Genomic DNA, 18,895 nt, shown 5'->3' with positions numbered 1-18,895 from the left:
GCACCATGACCTTCCAAGCCCTGCATGACCCGGCACTTACCAACCTCTCCAGAGCCATCCCTCCTACCCCCCACCTTCGCCCCATCCCAGCACAGTGGGGGACTTTGACAAAGTCCAAATCCTTCTTCCACTAGTACTTGCCGTGGCTGACTCCACTTGCCAGGAAGGTCTCAGTACCAACATCACCTCCTCTAGGAGGCCTCCCCTGATTACGCTTCTAAAGCAGCCCTACCCACCCATCCCCGATCGTTCCATCCCATGGCTTTGCACTTCCTTCACAGCATCATTACCTGAAAATATGTTCTCTGTTTACACACAAGTCATCGGTTTCCCTCACTGGACTAGGAATTCTGTAAAGGCAGAGACCTTGTCCATCCATTCATGTTTGTAACCCTGGCACAAAGCACCATGCCAGGCATGTGATAGGTACTTGTCAAGGGAAGGAATGGCGAAAGGGCAAGTAAAGACCCTGCCCTCCCAGAGCTTCCAGTTTGTGGTCCTTGATCAATGTCCAATAAAACACTGTTTCACCGTTTCCCACGTGATGGACTAGAAAGGACTTCTGCCTCTGTCCCTCACTGGCTGTGTGACCTGGGACAGGTCATGCATGCTGTCCAGGCCTTGGTTTTCTCTTCTGTAAAATGGAAACAACCTAGCAGAGCTGATGTGAGTCCCCATGAGATGATAAAGGTGAAGCGCCCCACACAGTGCCAGACCCAGGGACGTGTCATCTGCATGAATATGGCCCCCTTTCAGACTTATTCAGGGCCGCAGCTGTTCTGCGTTCTGAAGACATGGAGAAGACTCGGAATGGGGCCCTGACCTTGAGGCCTTCCCGGTGCCCCCTCCCTCCCACCTTGGGAGAGAGGAGTTCTTATCTGCTGAGATCCTTGCTGTGAAAGAGGCCACCTGTGTAATCAGGACGGTCGCACCGGTGAGTGGGTGATCACTGCAGAGAAACTGAGTCTGGATCCACTTCTCCGCGGTACCTCCTCTCCTTATGTCGAAGCCCCTCTTCGTTTTCCGCCTTCCTTGTCTGTGTAAACACATGCACACACACACGGATGCATGTACAGACAAACCCATATCCACACACTTACACAATCACCAGCCAGCAGACATATACACTTGACTAGGAAACACAGGTGTATACATAACCACACACACACAGCCCCCCTCCATTTTTCTGGCCCAGTGGGGACCTGTCAGACTCGTCTATCAGTCCTGTTGCCTCCTGCTCTAGGCTGGGGTTAGGCACAACCCCTGCAGGTTAACAGGAGGCAGCGTGGGTACTCCCCTTGGTAAGTTCTCCTTGAGATCTAATCCCTCTCTCCTGCTGCAGACCTTAAGGACTAGGAACCCTGGAAACCACTCCGGACACCCAGAAATGACAGCGCCATCCCTTGTGCCCACACCCATAGGCTGGTGGACATGTAGAGGGTGGAGGTGCCTGAGAAGAGCTGCTCCCAGCTTCCTGCCCCGGGGGGGAAAGGGAAGGGGAATCCCTCAAGGAGGGTCTGGGGCACTTGGCAGGCATGGGGCATACCAGCAGTGGGGGGCCACTGTGTTCCCACCATCTGGGATGCCCCATGTTCTCTCCCCCGGGCTCTTTGCCACCTGGATCCAGCTGGACTGGGCTTGTGCCAAGCAGGACACATTGAGCATAGCGGGCAGGGGTGGGGGTGACCTAGAGGTCTAGAGGGACCAGCTCATCCTGTTGAGCCCCTCTGTGGGCCTAACACTGTGCCAGCTGCTTTTAACTAATTGTCACAACAAACCCTTACCCCGGCAGGGTCACCCCCCATTTCCCAGATGAGGAACATGGCTTAGAGGGAGGCAGAGAGGGAACCAGAGCCCCCCCCCCCCACTTCATTCAGTAGGGCCCTGCCTAGTCTCGCCTCTCCTTGTCCTCCTTGCCACCCTCCAAAGGACAGACCAAGCACCAACTGTGGAAAACAACTTCTTTCAGGATTGGAGCTGATCTTCCAGAGAGAACTAGCTCTCTCAGGGTGAGAGATGTGAAGGGACCTGACTCCCAGGGCCTGGCCCGTAAGAGGCTGAAGCAGAACACCCAGATTTGGGGGAGGCGAGCAGAGTTGCTGAGGGTGCTGGGAAGGACCTCTCACAGGATCTGCTGAGACGGACGCACCTTGCTGGCAGACACAGCCACACTCCCCGCCGACACACCCCAGGAGGACAACCCTCTTGCTGGAACACACACTGCCTCGTGCTGTAAAGCAGTAAAGCGGTCACTGCCGAGTGAGCGAGAGGGTGGGCCTCCCATCTCATTCAAACCTGGCACAACTCTGACCTCTCTGGGTCCCAGGCTTGGGGGCCGGGGGCCCGTGGGGGAGAAGGCTCTGAGTGCCATGGTTGGAGAGGAGGAGCCCTGGGGTGCATCGCCAGCCAGCGTTCTGCATGTCAGAGTGGGAGTGAGTGGGGCTGAGCTCGGGTACACGTGTGGGTGGCTGTGTGCGTCAATGCGTGGGGGGAGAGTCTGTGTGTGTGTATATGATGTGCCTGTGCACAGGTTTTGTGTGTGTCTGCCTAGGCCTTGTACGTCAGAAGCCCGGGCCTTGCTCTGGGATCTCTGCTGTGTGTGCATGCGTGTGTGTGTCTTTGTATGCAGGCTGTGTGGTGTTTCTCGTGCGTTTATTTTTCTGTTTGTGTACATGTGTGGCGTATAATGCACACAAGTGTCTGACGCTGGGGTTTGTGTCTCCACTCGGTGTCTAGGTGAATGTGGGGCGTGTTGACAGGGCTGGGTTTACTGCTGGAGTCTGTGTGCCACCAGTGTGTGGGGTTTCTTTGTAGTTCGTGCCCGAGCCTGTGTGTGCGCATGCGCGCACGTGTGTGTGTGTGTGTGTGTGTGTGTGTGTGTGTAGGGGAAGTGTTTCCAGGCCTGTGTCTGGGCCTTTAGGTTCAGTGTGAGTCAGGGCATATGGCATTTGCAGGCCTGTATGTGACTGTGTCTGTGTCAGTGTTTGGTAGGTGTCCATGCCAGCCTGTCATGTGTTTCCCTGTGTGTACTTGGGGGTTGTGGGCAGGCCTTCAATTTGGGGGGTGGGGGGGTGGGCATTGTGTGTAATACTATTTGGTGTGTGACTCTCGGTGGTTGTGACCCTGGATGTCCTATACGTGTGTCTAGATGTGGGGTGTGGATTAGTGTGTAGTGTGTATCCGCAGAGCTGTACGTGTGACATTGTTATTCTTGTCTTTGGGGACTTTTTAAGCTAATGCTTCCCAGGAAGTCTCCTCCTCCCCCAAAGGCTGAGATCTCGGCCATGCTCTGCACTCCCAGGCATCTTGGCCAGCTCTGTGTTTGCCTTGGGGGGGGTAGGCGGGGCGTGCTAAGAGAACCCTGAAACTGCCGGCCAGGGGTCAAGGTCGCATGTCAGGAAGCACAGGGCTCTTTCTCCTAGGGCGCCCCAGGACGCCCTCCTTTCCCCTCCTCACTCACAAAGGGCCCTACACGGGTGAGGCCACCGCATGCCCCCCCCCCCCCCCCCCCCCCGCCCTGCCCAGGTCTCCCCTGAAATGAATTTTAATTTCCGCTCTGGGCAGGCGGCCGTAATGAGGCTTGAACCAGCAGGGCGGCGGCGGAGGTGCGGGGGCTCGGGTTGCCAGCTGAGGAAGGGAGGCGCGGATTTGAATTTCAAAGGCAGCTGGGGCCCAAGTGCGTCTGCGTCGTGCGATTGTGTGTGTGGCGCTGGTGGGTCCGCCAAGGCGCGCCTGCGTGTGCGGCGTGTGTCTGGGTGAGCGTGTTTAGTGAGTGTGCCTCTGAAAGGCGTGTTCGAGGCCCCGCGTGGTCTGCGAGCGCGAGTGCCTGAGCCTCCGGGGGTCTCTGCCACCGTGAGAACGGCCACGGCAGCGTGTCCGCGTGTCTGTGCGTGTGCTTGTGGGCAGATGCTTGCATCTGGGAGTGTGTATTTTTAGGAGGGGTCGGCACCACCGTGTGTGCGTGTGTGTCCGTGCTCCGGGCCCTGCGTGTGGCTGCGAGGGTGGCCACAGTTTTGGGCGCTGGTGCCTGTGTCACCGCGTGGACGTCCGCAGGGGTGTGAGGGTGTGTCCGTGTGTCTGTGCCACGTGTGAACGCGCGTTTGCACCTGTGAGTCCGTGTTGGCATCTGTCTATAGGAACGCGTGTCTGAGAGTCCCCGCGTCCCAGCGTTGAGTCTGCGAGTGTGCCCGTGCTTCTGCGTGCCGGGGGTCTGTGTCACCGTGTGTCTGGAAGCGCTGGCGCCGGCGAGAGTGGGTGTCTGCGCGAGCACGCAGCGGGGCCGGCGCCGGGGTGGGGGAAGCGGGGAAGGGGAGCCCGGGAAGAGCGGAGTGCCCCTTCCCCCGCCAGCGCGCCCCCCCGCCCCCCGCCGCCGCGCCCCCACAGCGGGAAGGGGGGAGGGGGGACCCGCTCACCGACCCGCGGGTACTCAACGGGCTCTCCGGAGGCAATGGCCGGAGAGGATGGGCCATTAGCCGGAGGGGCGGAGCGGCACCCGTTTCACGCTCGCTCTTCCGAGGGCCAGGGCGTGGGGGCAGCTCATCTGTCTCAGGGAAACGGGCCTGGGCCGCGGAGAGATCGCCACCACCTTGTGGCTGCACTGGGGACTCAAGCTACAGAGCAGGAAGGGCCGCCTGGACCCCAACAAGGTACCATCTCCTAAGAGGCACCCATGGACACTCAGATACACCGGGGCACATTCCCAGGCACACCTGACACACACAAGAGCGTGGGCCAGGCTGCTGTCACCCAGCTCAGGGGTCAGGCCCACTGGTGCGCACCCGGGAATGCATGCATGTGAACTGAGCATGTGCGCATGCACACACACACACACACACACACACACATCCAGAGACACAGGTAAGTTCGTGTGCACATCTCACACTCACTGGAACAAACTCACCCCTCCCTGGGTTTTGGGCCCTGTGGGGCGAAGAGGGCTAAAGCTCAGAAGTCCTAGAGAAAAGGGGTAGCCGGAGTCACTTCATGTTGCCTTTACTCTGTCAGGCCCTGGGTTGGACCCTGACAGGGATGCCTCACCCTGCATCATATCTCCCAGAAGCTGGGGCAGAGGTGGGGGCACAAAGACCCCAAATACAGTTATTCCTGGTCATTGCTGTAAGGTGCCCGCAGCCAGAGGCAGGTGAGAGCCAGGGGCTGCCTTCTCATGGGAGGTCCCCCAGGGTCCTGGCTAGAACAGGCAGGCGCTGTCAGGATACCCAGAGGACAACAAATTAGGAACTAGGGATGGGATGATGGTTTCAGTCCTCCTTCTCCGCAAGAATGACAGCATTTTGAGAAGGGGTAGGGACTGACTCCTCTCAGGAAGGCTCAGCCAGGGGCCTGGCACCAAGGGGCTACTCCAAAAACACTACTGACTGAATAAAGAAAAGAAATAAATGAGTTAGAGAATGTAGAGGACCACCTAAGGGCTGAGGGAGCAGCATACAGAGGCAGAAATAGTATATCTGCATGGCTCTCTGCATGGCCGTGTGTGTGTGTGTGTGTGTGTGTGTGTGTGTGTGTTTCAGGGGAGAATATGGGAAGCTGGAGGTTAGGCTGGAAAGACATCACCGTGGGCCTGGTAAGCTAAATCAGACGTAGATTTTATTCTCAAAACAACAGAGTCCTCTGGAGGGTTTTGGACGGGAAAGAACCACGGTCAAATTTGTTTGGGAGAAATAGCTGGGCCACTGGAAGGTGGATTTGAGGAAGCCAGGACTGGAGAAGGGGGCTAAGCTCATTCATTTGATCATTTATTCATTCAACAAGTATTTACTGAGAGCTTACTATAAGGGTCTAGCCGTGGGGTGCCCAGGTGGCTCTGTCGGTCGAGCCTGTGACTCTTGATCTCAGGGCCATGACCTCAGGCCCCACGTTGGTGGTGGAGCCTACTTAAAAATAAATACATAAAAGTGTGTGGCGCTGAGGGAGTGAAACGGATACAATCTAGGACCTCAAGGAATTGCTAGAACCTGACCACATAACTGCTGAGCTTATGTGGAGTTTACCTTCTAGTGGGGGAGGGGAGGCAGACACAAAAGCATAAATATGTGGAATGTTAGTGTTGGGGAGTGCAAAGAAGGAAAATAGTGTTGGGTAAGGAGGCAGGAGTGGTAGAGGAGAACAGGGGGCGATTTTAGGTAAACTCTTCTCTGAGACGGTAGCATCCGAGCAGAGACCTGAAGGAGGGGAGGAATGCGTGGAGAAGAGCAGCCCGAATGGGGAAAAGTGTAAGTGCAAAAGGTCCTGAGGGGGCGTGTGCCATTTACTCAGATGGGGAAAGACTTGTGGGAAAGTGGATGATTTCTATTTTGGACGTGCTGCATCGAGGTGCCTTCAGGACATCCAGGGACAGTGACCAGGAAATAGGAGAGATGTGGGTAAAGATCGAGACTGGAGAGAAGGGAAGCTTGGGTGCTGCTGCAGTAGGAGAGATTAAGTGTAGCCGGCAGGGAGGAGAATGGGGAGGCAGCCCAAGGTGTGAGAGTCGGTTCTGGGGAGAATGGCTGCTAGGGTGGGGAGCAGGGATGTGGAGCATGTGACCAAAACGGCACCCCTAGAATGGTCCTGGTCCTAGCTTCCCCTCCTTCCCATCCCCCTGGGGCCACAGCTTCTCCGCCCTTGCCAGTCTACCCTGCTGCCTGGGAGAGAGCCAGGGTAACAGGCTAGGTTGCAGACAGGAGCCCCTTTCTACAAGGAAGTCCCCTGAGCTCCCTCTGCCCCTGTCCTGGCCATCAGAGCCAACCTGTCCCCCTTTAGTGCTTCTTTCCTCTCATCCTCAAGTAACTCTGCAGCCCCCAGAGCAGGAATTAGTCCTGAGGAACAGGGGAATCTGGACTGAGAGTCTGGAGGACCACAGACTTCCTAGATGGCCTCTGAGCTTCCATTTCCCCCTGCGTGGGATCTGGAGGGACAACATCCTAGCAGGACCTTTCCAGCCCCAACAGGATCAGAATTTCTGAGGCTCTTTCATCACGTTTCCGATGATGTTGTCCGTGTGTTATTAACTGTTTCACAGCTGGCTCTGGGGAGGAAGTGGGGAGGCATAGCCTTGATCTGTAGCAGTTGCCAATTTCGCTGGCGTAAATCCTCCCGCGATGGCCAATTTAGACAACCAACGTGAAGTCAATTGGCTGGCAGATTCCTGAACATGTAACAATCGGCTCTCATAAACTGGTATGAACTGGTTCCAGCACCTTTGCCAGACACTTTCTGGAGAGATGGAAAAGAGGCACAAAGTCTGGGAGAACTTTGGGGGGGGCGGGGATCTGCTAGTAGGAGACAAGTCAGGATTTCTAGCCACCCCCATCTTTCCTCTCAACACCCAGGTCATTCCCCAGGGAGGGGCCAGAGCCTCTTGTCTGCCATTGCTCCTCTGACTTTAACCATGTGACATCCTTCCTAGGCCTCTACCCACTGGGTCTCCTACTCAAAAGGTAGACCGGTATCCACAGCCTCACTCACTTTCCACCCCCCACCCCCCGCAAAGGGGCACTTTTTTTTTTTTTTTTTTTTTTTTTTTTTTTTTTAAATAGAGGCCAGACAGCATGGGCAATGCCATCCTGACCCACAGCCAGGCTACAGCTGTGGTCAGTGTAGACGGGTGACCTGGATATCTGGTCCAGCTCTGCCACCAGCTCCCAGGAGTTTCCTCTCCCAACCTGTCCTCAGTTTCCCCATCTGTAAGATAGGCAGCAAGTGCTGGCCTCTCCAAAGGCCCTTTCAACTGTGAGATCCTGCGATTTCTATCAGTCGTTATCTCAGCCCTGGTGGCAACCCAGGGCCTCCTCTCTCAGAACATTTCCCCAGCCTCCTAGACCCCCCTGGCTCCAGCGGCCCCCCACCGCCTCTGGCTCCCCAGGCTCCCCGATAAGGGGCCCAACTAATTACATTAGGATTTCATGCCAATTAGCAAACAATTACACGGGCAAATTGGTGCCTAATTTGGAGCAATAACGACAGCTCCATTGGCCGAGGCAAGATAGCTGCAGACGAGACCGTTCACCGGGCCTGGTCCTGTCGAGCCCCTAGAGGATGGGAGCTGCCAGCTCCGCCCTGACCCGGCGAAGTCTGCAGTTCTCTAATTTAAGGATCTTTAAGCGCTGTTTAGCTGTTTGTGCTGATGACATGGTCCGTCCAGGCCTTTAAACGAAGGATATAGAGGAAGGGGAGGAAAGGTGGATAGTGGGGACAGGGGAGCTGAGGCAGGCGGGGCCACCTTCACTGAAGAGGTGGGAGGATTGGGGGACAGTAATTAACCGTCTAAAGGCTTGGATGTTTGAGTGGTTCATGTGAGCTCAGGACCAACGGAGACACCAGTTAGGCTAGAGCACAGGCGCACGTAGGGGGGTAGGAGGGCTGAGGCCATAGAGGTGGGTAAGGCCAGGCAGAGAGCACCATTACAGCAAACTGAGGCATGCTCCCGGAGGCCTGGGAGCCCCTGGGGCCTCAGGGTGGGAGGAGGAGACTGTGCCTGGACTCATCCTGGGTCCTGACCTTGGGTCACCAGCAACCACGCATCCCACCTACAGCCGCCCCTGTGAGGTCGCCTCCAGTCTCCCCTCTGAACACGGCTAGAAGCCACTGCTCTTGTCCGGGACCACAGAGCTGCCAGCTCTGCCCCTCATCCCCTGTCCATATTTTCCCCAAGTGATCATTCTAACGAGCAAAGCAAACCAGATTCCTCATTTGTTTAAACCCTCAATGGTTCCCCAGTGCTCTCGGGATAAGATCAAGCACTCTGCATTCCCTGCCTGTTACCATCTGGCCACTGTGGACCTCCCAGGTTTCCTTCCCTTTCCGCCTGCACAGCCACCCGGTGTCCTGGGAACCAGACCCCGGTTCCTGATTGTGCCAGCCTCTCTCCCACCTCCCGGCCTTTGGCTATGCTGTTCCCTCTGCCTGGATTGCTGTGCTAACACCCCTTCCTTGTTACCCAGGAAGGTCCTTCCAGGGCCCCCTCCTCTGCCTCCCAGATACCTCCAGGAAGCCCCAATTCTTCTCTCTCCTCTGGGCTCCCTTTGTCACCTTCTTCCGTGGCACTGTTCACTCCACACTGGAGCTGGTGGTATCAGTGCCTGACTGCTGCTCATGGGCAGGGCCCGGAGCTGATTTACTCTGTGTCATCTTCGTCCGGCATAGAAAGCAGATGAATAGAGAAGACAAAGGGAGGAGATTAAAAAAAAAAAAAAAATCCCCTGAGGATGGTGGAGAAACTGAGGCAGAGACCCAGAGAAATATTTATGAATCTGGTGGATGCTTCACTTATGGAAGGAAAGCTGGGTCAGATTTCAGCCCTCTGTTCACTGGAGCCACGCCCTGACCCCATCCCTCCAGGTTTTCTTCCTGAACACCTTCACAAAGCTTGGAGGACCCCCTCCAACCCATTCTTACCCAGCTGTTTTCAGCTCTGCTTTCAACAAATGAGATACAGAAATCCCCACTAAGCCAAGGATGCCCCTCCCCAATAAAGGCAGCTCTCACGAGGGCGATGGCACAGCAAATGGAACTGCAACACGAAGGACGATGGGCAGACTCAAGGAGGAACCTCCTGACCACCAGGGCTCAGCCCCATCCCTAAAGGAATGGGCAACGGGGAGGGGGGAGGGGGCCTTGGCCTACCTAAAGGAGACTGAGCGGAGGCCAAGGGTGGAATACAGACCTTCCTGGAGGCAGGGGGAAGACCCAGCTGACTTTCCTGAGAGCTTGGTTCTCCCTTGGGGGGCTGCCACTCCATCTCAAGGCCCATCACTCACGTTAATTACCAAGAAAAAGCCGATTTCTCCTCATTTCCAGACTCCGAATGACAGTATCATTAGGCTTGTAATGTGCAGAGAAATTGTGCGTGTCTGTCTTGGAACATGTCCTGAGCCAGAGTGGGTGAGGGCGCCCCCAGCTAGGGTTTGTCTCCAAGACGTTCCCTACGGCAGAGGGCCAATCTCAGGAAGCGATGCTGTGCCACCAGGACAAAGGCACTCTCCCTCTTTGTTTAGTGGGCACTAGTGGTGGTGATTACACATACTGGGCAATGGCGTGGGTCACAACACACAACACACAACACACAAACCCTGCCAGATGCAAACAAAGCCAGCATTTCCCTTCTCAGAATTAGACAAGGGCACAAACCCCCTTGTCCCAATCGAACTTGAACTTAGGCCTGCCTGCTGTCATAGCCCATCCCAATCTTGCCCAGAACCTTTACTCTGACCCATCTCTGGACCACCAGGGCATCTGGGTACCATCTCATCTCTGGGAGCGGGGAGTTGACTATTCTTGAGCCTTCCTTCCTGTCTCAGCAAAGCCAACATCCTAAACATGAGCAGACCTCAAACAACAGCCACTGCCCACAGCCCTTTACACACCTCTTCACACTCTTCACTGTGTTTCATCCTCACTCAAATCCACTTAACATGTGAGGAAACTGAGGCCCCCACAAGCAAAGTGATTTGCCCAGGTCCACCTCTCAGAGGTAAGCTTGACCCCAGGTCTGCCCGATGTCAAAGCTCAGGCTGAAGACAAGGGTCTTCGATCCATCTAGTACTCTGGGAACACGTCCTCAGTTGGTCCCTGCTCCTGATACAGAGAATTGGCCCCAAATAGGCTCTGCCCTCAAGAGCCGAGGTTGGTGAAGGAGAGGCAGGATGTAAAAATATAATTATAGCTCAGTGCGTTCTGTGCATGACACGAAAGAGAAAATACAAAAGGTTTATCCTCAACAGTAATCAAAGACATGCAAATTAAGACAACAATATGATGTGGTTTTACCTATTGAAATTAATACAGTTTTTTTTTTTTTTTCTAAAGACAGCGTTGATGTGAACTGAAATCTGGGGCACTCTCAGACTCTGCTGATGGAAGAGTAAATGAGAACAACTTTTCTTACATTTTTTTAAAAGTAGGCTCTACACTCAACGTGGGGCTTGAACTCACAACCCTGAGATCAAGAGTCACCTGCCTTACCAACCGAGCCAGCCAGCCTTCCCCTAGAACAGTGTTTCTAGAAGGCCATTGGGCCATGCTGCCAGGAGTTTTAAAAACACACCCCTTGATCTTGTTAATCTACTTTTAGGAATCCAGTCCAAGAAATAACCAGATACTGAAAAAGAACCATGCATCAGGAATGTTTATTGCCATTATCTATAACTGAAAAATCACAACCAACGTAAATGTCTAGCAGTTGAGGGTTGGTTAAATAAGTTACAATACGTCCATATATAAGAATATTATGCAACCATTAAAAGTCATGTTCTTGAAGAATTTTTAATAACCTGGGAAAATGCTCACTCTATAATAAGTTAAACAAAACCATACATATAGGATGCTCTTCACTTCATAAAAAAAAAAATCAATTCATTTAAATAAAGTCTGGAAGGAAATAAACCAAGAGTTAATCTGAGAGGGTTTGGGGTGATTTTTTTGGTTTCAGTTGGTACTTTTTTGTTTTTTCTAAGTCTCCTCCAAATCTGTGGGAAAAAGTCAAAAAATGCAAGCAATGTAGGGGGGTCGGGTGCAGCCCAGGATGTCATGAGAACACAGAGGTCCCTAATCCTAGTCAGGGAAGGCTTCCTGGTAGAGGTGATGCCTGTACTAACTCTCAGAACACATAACCTTTATTTATCATTCCAAGAGTCAGAAGACTGGTTCTAGGCTAGGAAACCATGTGCAAAGGCATAGAGGCAAGAGAGATCCCGATCTCTTCTGGAAACTCTTAGTTGCTCGTGGGGCTGGGTGAAGGGGCAACAGGTAAACCCCAGGCGGTGAGCAGAGACCAGACTGGGGAAAGCCTAGAAGACCAAGCTGAGGAGCTGGTGCTTTGCCCTGAGAACAAAGATCCAAGCAGGGGGTGTAACAGAATCTGAGTTGTGTTTTAAAGGATCGTCATTGTGGCCACTGAATGGAGGAGAGGATAGGGGCACAGGAGAGAGGGCGAGGCTCGACCTGGAGTCTGGAAGGTAGGGAGCGCTGATAGGAGGCTGTTGCATTGCCTGGGTGAGGGAGGGGTCTGGCCCGGGCTGGGTGCAGGTGGCAGAGAGGAAGAGAGGAGGAGCGAGAGCTAGCTAGAGCAGTGATGATGAGATTTGACAGGACTTGGTGATTAATTGGAGAGGGGAGGCCGGGTGGGGGAGGGGAGGCTCTGCCTCTGACAGGGACTACAGCACACACACATACAGGCACACACTCAGAAATTTAGATCACACGGTTTCAGGAGTGAATTGCACCCCCAACCCCCCCCTCAGCCCCCCACCCCGCCCAGAGGGTCAGATTTGAGCCTTATTTGATATTTACCTGCAGACCCTAGAAGAGGCTGAACTTGGCCCAGTCACCACACTTGACCTCTGGCTCACCCCGGGCACCCATGTGCCTCTGTACTCCCAGCCTGCACCCCCAGAAAGTGGAGGCGGGCAGGGTGAAGGGAAAGCCCACAGGGAGTGGGGGTGGGCACAGGCAGGAGCAGACAGCCAGATCTTCCCTTGGGACATAATACCGTCACACACATAGACCCAGATCCACAGAGAGAGAGCACAGTCACCCACGGGGACTCTGAGAGTCAAGTCACAGGCAGAGATGTACACAGAGACAGCCTGACGCAGGCTGTTAGACGCAGGCCTGTCGCACACACAGTCACACACCCACCATCAGACAATCCTCCGACACAGCCCCAGACGGGTCTCACACTCAGGCCCTCGGGCTCAGCTAGAGTCCCCAGGTCCTCCGACCGTTCCACCCCCCTGCCCCACAGCCGTCCTCCCTCCCCAGGAGGACAGACAGAGGGCTGGCAGAGGGGCCAGCAGAGGGGACTGGCACAGGGACCAGCAGCCAAACGGGGCAGCCGGGAGGGAGGCCTCTGAGAAGGGGTTGCCAAGGCAACAGGCTCCTGTACAACCAACCAGGAGCTTAGATTCTCGGCTCTTATTTTTAGAAGTTGGGCCTGGGCTGGTTGGGCCGGCCAGCGGGCCTGGCTCCCTTGGGCAGGGCCTGAAGACATAGACACCAGCCTCAGCGCCCCCCGGGGGGGTTCTGGTGGTCACCGCCCATGCCAGGCTTCTTCCACACACCCCCAGCCTCCTTCCCCAGGGTCATGCCCTGGATAGGATCTTCTACTCCCTTCTGTCTTCACACAGACCCGGGGTCCCACCTGCTGTACCCTCTAACCTCCAGGGCCCAGGAATGGGGGACACAGCCTACCCTCCCACTGCAGTGTGTTGATGTCTGTGGCTTAATTTACAGTGTGTTGAGGGAAGAAGGAGAGGGTGGACCTTGGCCAGATTCGTGAGGTGGTATATGGGGTATATGTGTGTGCATCTTAGGGGTAACTCCCAGGTCAACTCTGTGTGCGTGTGTGCGTGTCTGTGTGTGTGTGTGTGTGTGAGAGAGAGAGAGAGAGAGAGAGAGAGAGAATATTCCCCTTTCCACAGAGGGAAAACAGAGTTCTCCCTCTCTCCCAGCCCCACTCACCACCCCTACCCCTAACCTCCACCCATGCCTGGATCTCTTAAAAATGGGGGGAGAACAGAGATCTCAAACTGGAAAGGTGGTAGAGAGTCTGTGCCTTGGTGTCCCCCCTTTTCCAGACCCCCCCTAAGTTTGAGCAGTTAGCTCCTGAGCAGGGCAGGAGAGCGGTGGCAAGGACAGGGAGGGACCAGACAGATCCAGGTGGACGGAGGCTGGATAAGGGGGTTTGGGGAAAGCTTGCTCCAGCCAGTTGACTTTTCGGTGACTCCTCCAGCTGCTGGGGATTTCTCTGTTAATCTGGGCCGGCTCTGTTTGCATCTCATTTGCCTATATTTGCATAACAAGGGTCTAGCTGGCACCGGAGATCAAAATTCCTAGCCTGAGTAATTGTGTGAAAAAGCCTCTGGAGAGGGAGCCGGTGATTTGGGGGCCAGGGAAACAGAGGCAGGGAGCTGGGTGCCCTGGTGTGGCTGGTCCAGGTCCACATTTAATCTGGGAGCCTCCGTATCTTCCTTAATGCCAGGGCCAAAGGGGTGGGGATGTCAGTGGGGGTGCGGTTGGAGGGGCAACAAGATTGAGTCAATCTCAAAGCTGGGCACAGAGCAGTCAGTCCCCTTGGGGGAAACGGCCTGAATTTGGTAAGAGCAGAACTGGGAGTAGGGGTGGGGAAGTTAACACTCAGCTAGTTTTGCCCCTCCTGTCAGCCCCCTGGCCCCTCAGCCCCTACCAGTCTAGTTAAGAGCTGAACTAGCCAGAGTGCCTGGGATGGTACCCTGGACCACCGCTTACCAGCTCCAATACTCTCAGACCTGGGCAATGGAGGCCCCTGCCCTCCCCCTCTACTTCGGATGACCCTCTTCTGCATGGGATGAAGAATTTCAAGGTCCGAAGGCCCACAGGGTTGTCCCCACCTGGTGCTCCAGCCCGCTGCTAGACCATACCCCGACACAGGACCCTAGAATTCCCTGCCCCCAGAGCCCTAAGCCAGCTGCCAAGGCCTGGGTGGCGTCTTCTCCACATCTGTCTCCTCAAGCCCGAAGGGTGGCTATTTACCAGGAACGTGGAACAAGCAGGGACTCTAGTGTTGGGGCATCCGCAGGCCTGCACGAGAAGCCCCTCACACTGCTGCCTGGAGCCCAGAGACGGAAGAGGAGGGGGGCGGGGGTGGAGGTCTAGGGGTCTCCTGTTATACTCTTGCCCTAAGCTTTGTAAACATTCGGGGTGGCTCTGAGAAGCTGTTTGATCTTGGGCAAGTTACTTAACCTCCCTACACTCCCAAGTGGGGTTAATAATAGTACTTGCCTCATGCAGCTGTTAGGAGGAAGAACTGAGTTAATTCATGTAAAGCACTTAGAGCAGCGCCTGGCACAGAGTAAGGGCTTGTAAGTGTTCACTATTATTATCTATATTATCCCGGGATTTGGCTTTTTTCCCTCCAGCTGCAAAAGAAGCACCTTTTCTTTCACTTTGAGAGACTGAGAAAGTAAGGGATGGGGACATCCCTTCCACTCCCCGCCCCCATCCCTCTGAGCCCAGACTCCCCCCTTGTTTCCCTCCCCAGCTACCATACCCCGGGGCCAGGATGCCAGGATGCCAGATGCTAGGAGGACAGCCAGGTCACTGGACTGAATATAATGGTTTGTTTAATGTCCTTATGGGCCGAATGAATGAGTGAACACTGGTTGAGTGAATGAATGAAAAACAAAAATCGAATGACTAATCGTCAAAAGAAGGCTGGATTCACTGACAGAAGGACAGAGCTACAGCAGATGTTTTGGCTTTGGGGGCCCACAGATCCGTTTCTTGTTTGCTTTCATTAGATGGTAGGAGGCAGAGGGGGGCTAGGGGCCTGGCCAGGCTTTCTGCAAAGTCAGCCCTGGCGTTGGTGAGTGGCTGCTGCCTGGGGACGGGGTAGCTGTACCTGTGGGTGCGAGAGGAGGTGCCTGCCTGCGTCTGGGTCCTTCTGTGTCCTGTGGAAGCCTGAGTGTGTGGGAGTGGCTCTGTATGAATCCACGCATCTCTGTGCCTGTGCATCCCTGCTCGGAAGTTCCTCCCTGCCCAACAACGAAAGGCCCTGGGGCAGGCACCATCCAGGTCTGGGGTGCGGGGTGTGGAGGGTGCTGGCGAGCTTCATTACCTCCTTATTTCCACCCCTGCCCCTCTCTGGCCGGGCCAGGCCTCAGCGCGCCCGCCTGTCAACTGGCGGGTTAGCAGTGATAGAGAGCTCTCCTGGGGCCCCGGCAGCCTCCACCATCTGGCCAGGCTGGTATTGAAGGAGATGGGGGGACCTGTCGCAGGACGCCCCCTGGGCCCTCCAGCTTGGCACTGGGCTCATCTCAGAGAGTAATGGGCGTAGGGGCATGTGGGAGTGCAGGTGTGTGTGTGTGTGTATGTATGTGATTTCCTGTGTGGTGACACTGTGTGTGGGCGGCTAGGTTGACCGTGGGTAGAATTTTACGTTTGCATTCATGACTGTCTATGTTTGTATGGCCACATGATTGGATCCTTGGGGGCTGGGGTTTCTGTGTATGACGACATATGTCCCAGAATATGGGCAAAGCGTTTGGGTCTTGGCTCTGTAGGTTTTCCATTGGAAGTTCCCAGGCAGAGATGAGAGAGGGGAGGGTCAGGTCTGGTGGGGACAGGCGCAATGGCCTTGAGAGAAAGGTACCATTCCTAGCTTTCAGTCCAGAGAAATTAACCTCCAGGTCCATTTCTTTAGAAACGATTCTCATTTCTCTTTCTCGACCTGGGTGGCCCAGTGGTGCTGAATCCCACTAGATGGGCTGGAAGTCCCTCTCGGGAAAACCAAGTGGGCCCTAGGAGTCCTAAAGCCCTGTTTCCTAGAGGTGGCCCCCAGTTTCAGGTGCCATCAGAGCTCCCAGGCTCCCTGGGGAGCATCCCATGGGGACCCCCCTCACCTGCCACAGCACAGAGGCAGGACACACGTAAAGCCACTCTCAAGTAGTGACACACGGCGACCCAGACATGAACACTGGTACAGGGTCACTTGTGAACCAGAAGCCCACATGACAGTCACAGATCCACTGGACACAAGCACATGTACATACACCCATGTGTACATTTTGACACACAAACATTCACACAGGCACACAGATGTAAGGTGCATGCCTATTTACACACGAGAACATGCCCATGAGCTGCAAGGACACACATGCTTATTACATGCTTGCAGACACGCTTGCATGTGTGTGTTCACACACATTCTGTCCCTTCCCGCCCTTGTTCCGTGCTCAGTCCGATTCCCTGCTGCAGCTCTCTTGTAGAGGACCCTTTGCAAGGTGGGCATCAAAGGAGGGCCACATGTATAGGGGACTCCATGAGTAGATAGCTGTGTGTATCTACGCGTGCAAATTTGTACTCGTGTCACTGCGTGTCTTGTAGTCTATGTGGCTCTAGCTCTGTGCAAAACACGCAAGTGTCCCTTTGCGGGTCTTTTTCTGGATCTCTGCGTATTTCTGGCAGAACTTACGTGTACCTCTGTGTACACATTTTTGTGAGTGTGGATGACAGTAGGGGACTTGTGTATCATGTGCCTGTATCTTGTGGACCATCTCTCCACAGACGTATACCTGTATATGTCCGTGTGCGTGTTTGCATATATGTGCATTTCTCGTGTGTATATGGCTCTGGGGTCTGGAGTTCACAGGCTGGCTGGGCTGGCTCCCCTCCCTTCCGAAGCTGTGGCCTGGGGTGGGGCTGGGCAGGACTGCTCTGAATCCCTCAGCCATTCACGTCGTATTTACAGAGCTCCGAGTAGGACGTAATTGGTTCTATTAATCTTTCTCTGGTTGTTAATTGCTCACTTATCGGGTTGTGTATTATGCCGACTGTTGCTCTTAATTCGCCTCCGTAGCTGCAGGTGTTTGCTGCCTTATTAACTGTTAATCGGCACGGCTAGGGATGGAGACTTAATTGGCCCCCAGAGTGGGACACAAGCGGGCCAGCCGGGCACTGCCAGGCTCTCGGCCCGTCCCTGGAACCCTTACCTGTGGAGCGCAGGTGGCTACAAGGGAAGGAGTTGGCCCGCTGCCATCCGCAGGCAGACAGCAGTCTTGTATACAGTGGTCAGAGTGACAACTGTAGGGTATTAGCCCCCATGTAATCCTAACTCCTCCAGGAAGCCAAACAACCAATTAGAATCCAGCTCCTACACTCCCTCTCCAACACCAACAAACTTCATCTACCCAGGAGAGGAGCCAGCCTCATTTATCTTAATTATCCGAACCTAATTGAGAACTAAGAGACCAACACAGAGTGGAACTGGTTCTCCTCCTTTAACACCTCCTCTGCCTCCCCTCTGACCCTGGCAGTCAAGGCTGTTAAGGTCACAGAGACTCTGGGAGAAAGGAAGGCAAGAAGGCCAGAGGAGGAAAGGCTGAATATAGGCCCGGGGAGGACTTTCCAGCTTTCGAAGAGGCTATACGGAGCAACTAGCGTCCAAACAAGAACAAGAAATTCCAGAAGGAGATCTGCTGCTCCCTCCCAGCCATGCTCTCAGTCCTGCTCAGCCCTGCTTTCAAAGCCCCAACAACAAGGAACTCACTGCCTCCATGGCATGACTACACAACTACAGCAGTGAGGATTCTTCACCCTGAACTGACCTCTGCCTTTTTTTTTTTTTTTTTTGCCCCATGTCTCAGCAGAGGAGTCCCAATTGTCCACAGTGGGGACCCTGAGCCCCAGAAAGAGCAAGGGAGTGGCTCTAGGGTTTCCCAGTCCTTCCTTGTAAAGGCTCAGATGTTTGACTCTCCAAAGTTTCTGCCGTCAGCCTCTGGCCAGACCCTGATCCACCCTAGACATCTCACTCCTGTAAGGGACCTTCTTGGTCACCACCTCCCTAGCTCCGGTTTTTAAGCCTCTCAAACTCAGCTGCCACTGCTGCAGAGGTCCTGGGCTCCAGCACATTTGAGACAGAAATGCAAGGTGTCTGGAAACAACTGGTCCCTGAGAGGGAAAGGGGTGTAAGGATGTGCATGTGTGTGTGGTGTTGGTGATGGGTGGGAGATAGGGGTCCCATGCTTCACTAACCTGGCCTCCAGCCTCCAAGGACAAACAGGCAAACCAATAGTCCTCATCCTTTGCCTCGAATCCTGACATCTGGAAGTTCTTCCTGGTGTTTAGTTGTCAAGTCTTGAGCTGCAGAGGATGTTGATTTGCTTTGGTTGGGTCCTGAGAGGAGCTGGGCTCTATGGAAGGAGGGTGGAAGCTACCAGTAAGGGCTTGCTATGTGCCAGAAGCAGCATAAGTGTATGTGAAAAGTGACATCTCATTGAAGAGTCACATCACCTGATAAATTAGGGATTAAGATCCTATTTACAAAGAAAGAAATTGAGCCATAGAGAGGGGAACTAAACTTGCCCAAGGCCACACAGACAGGAAAGGGCAGACTGGGATTCCAACCAGGGCCTGGCATTGCCTG

This window comes from Panthera onca, chromosome C1 (assembly GCF_046562875.1).
Source record: "Panthera onca isolate mPanOnc1 chromosome C1, mPanOnc1 haplotype 2, whole genome shotgun sequence".
Lineage (NCBI taxonomy): Eukaryota > Metazoa > Chordata > Mammalia > Carnivora > Felidae > Panthera > Panthera onca.
The sequence above is the reverse complement of the archived record's forward strand: the minus strand, read 5'-3'. Positions refer to the sequence as shown.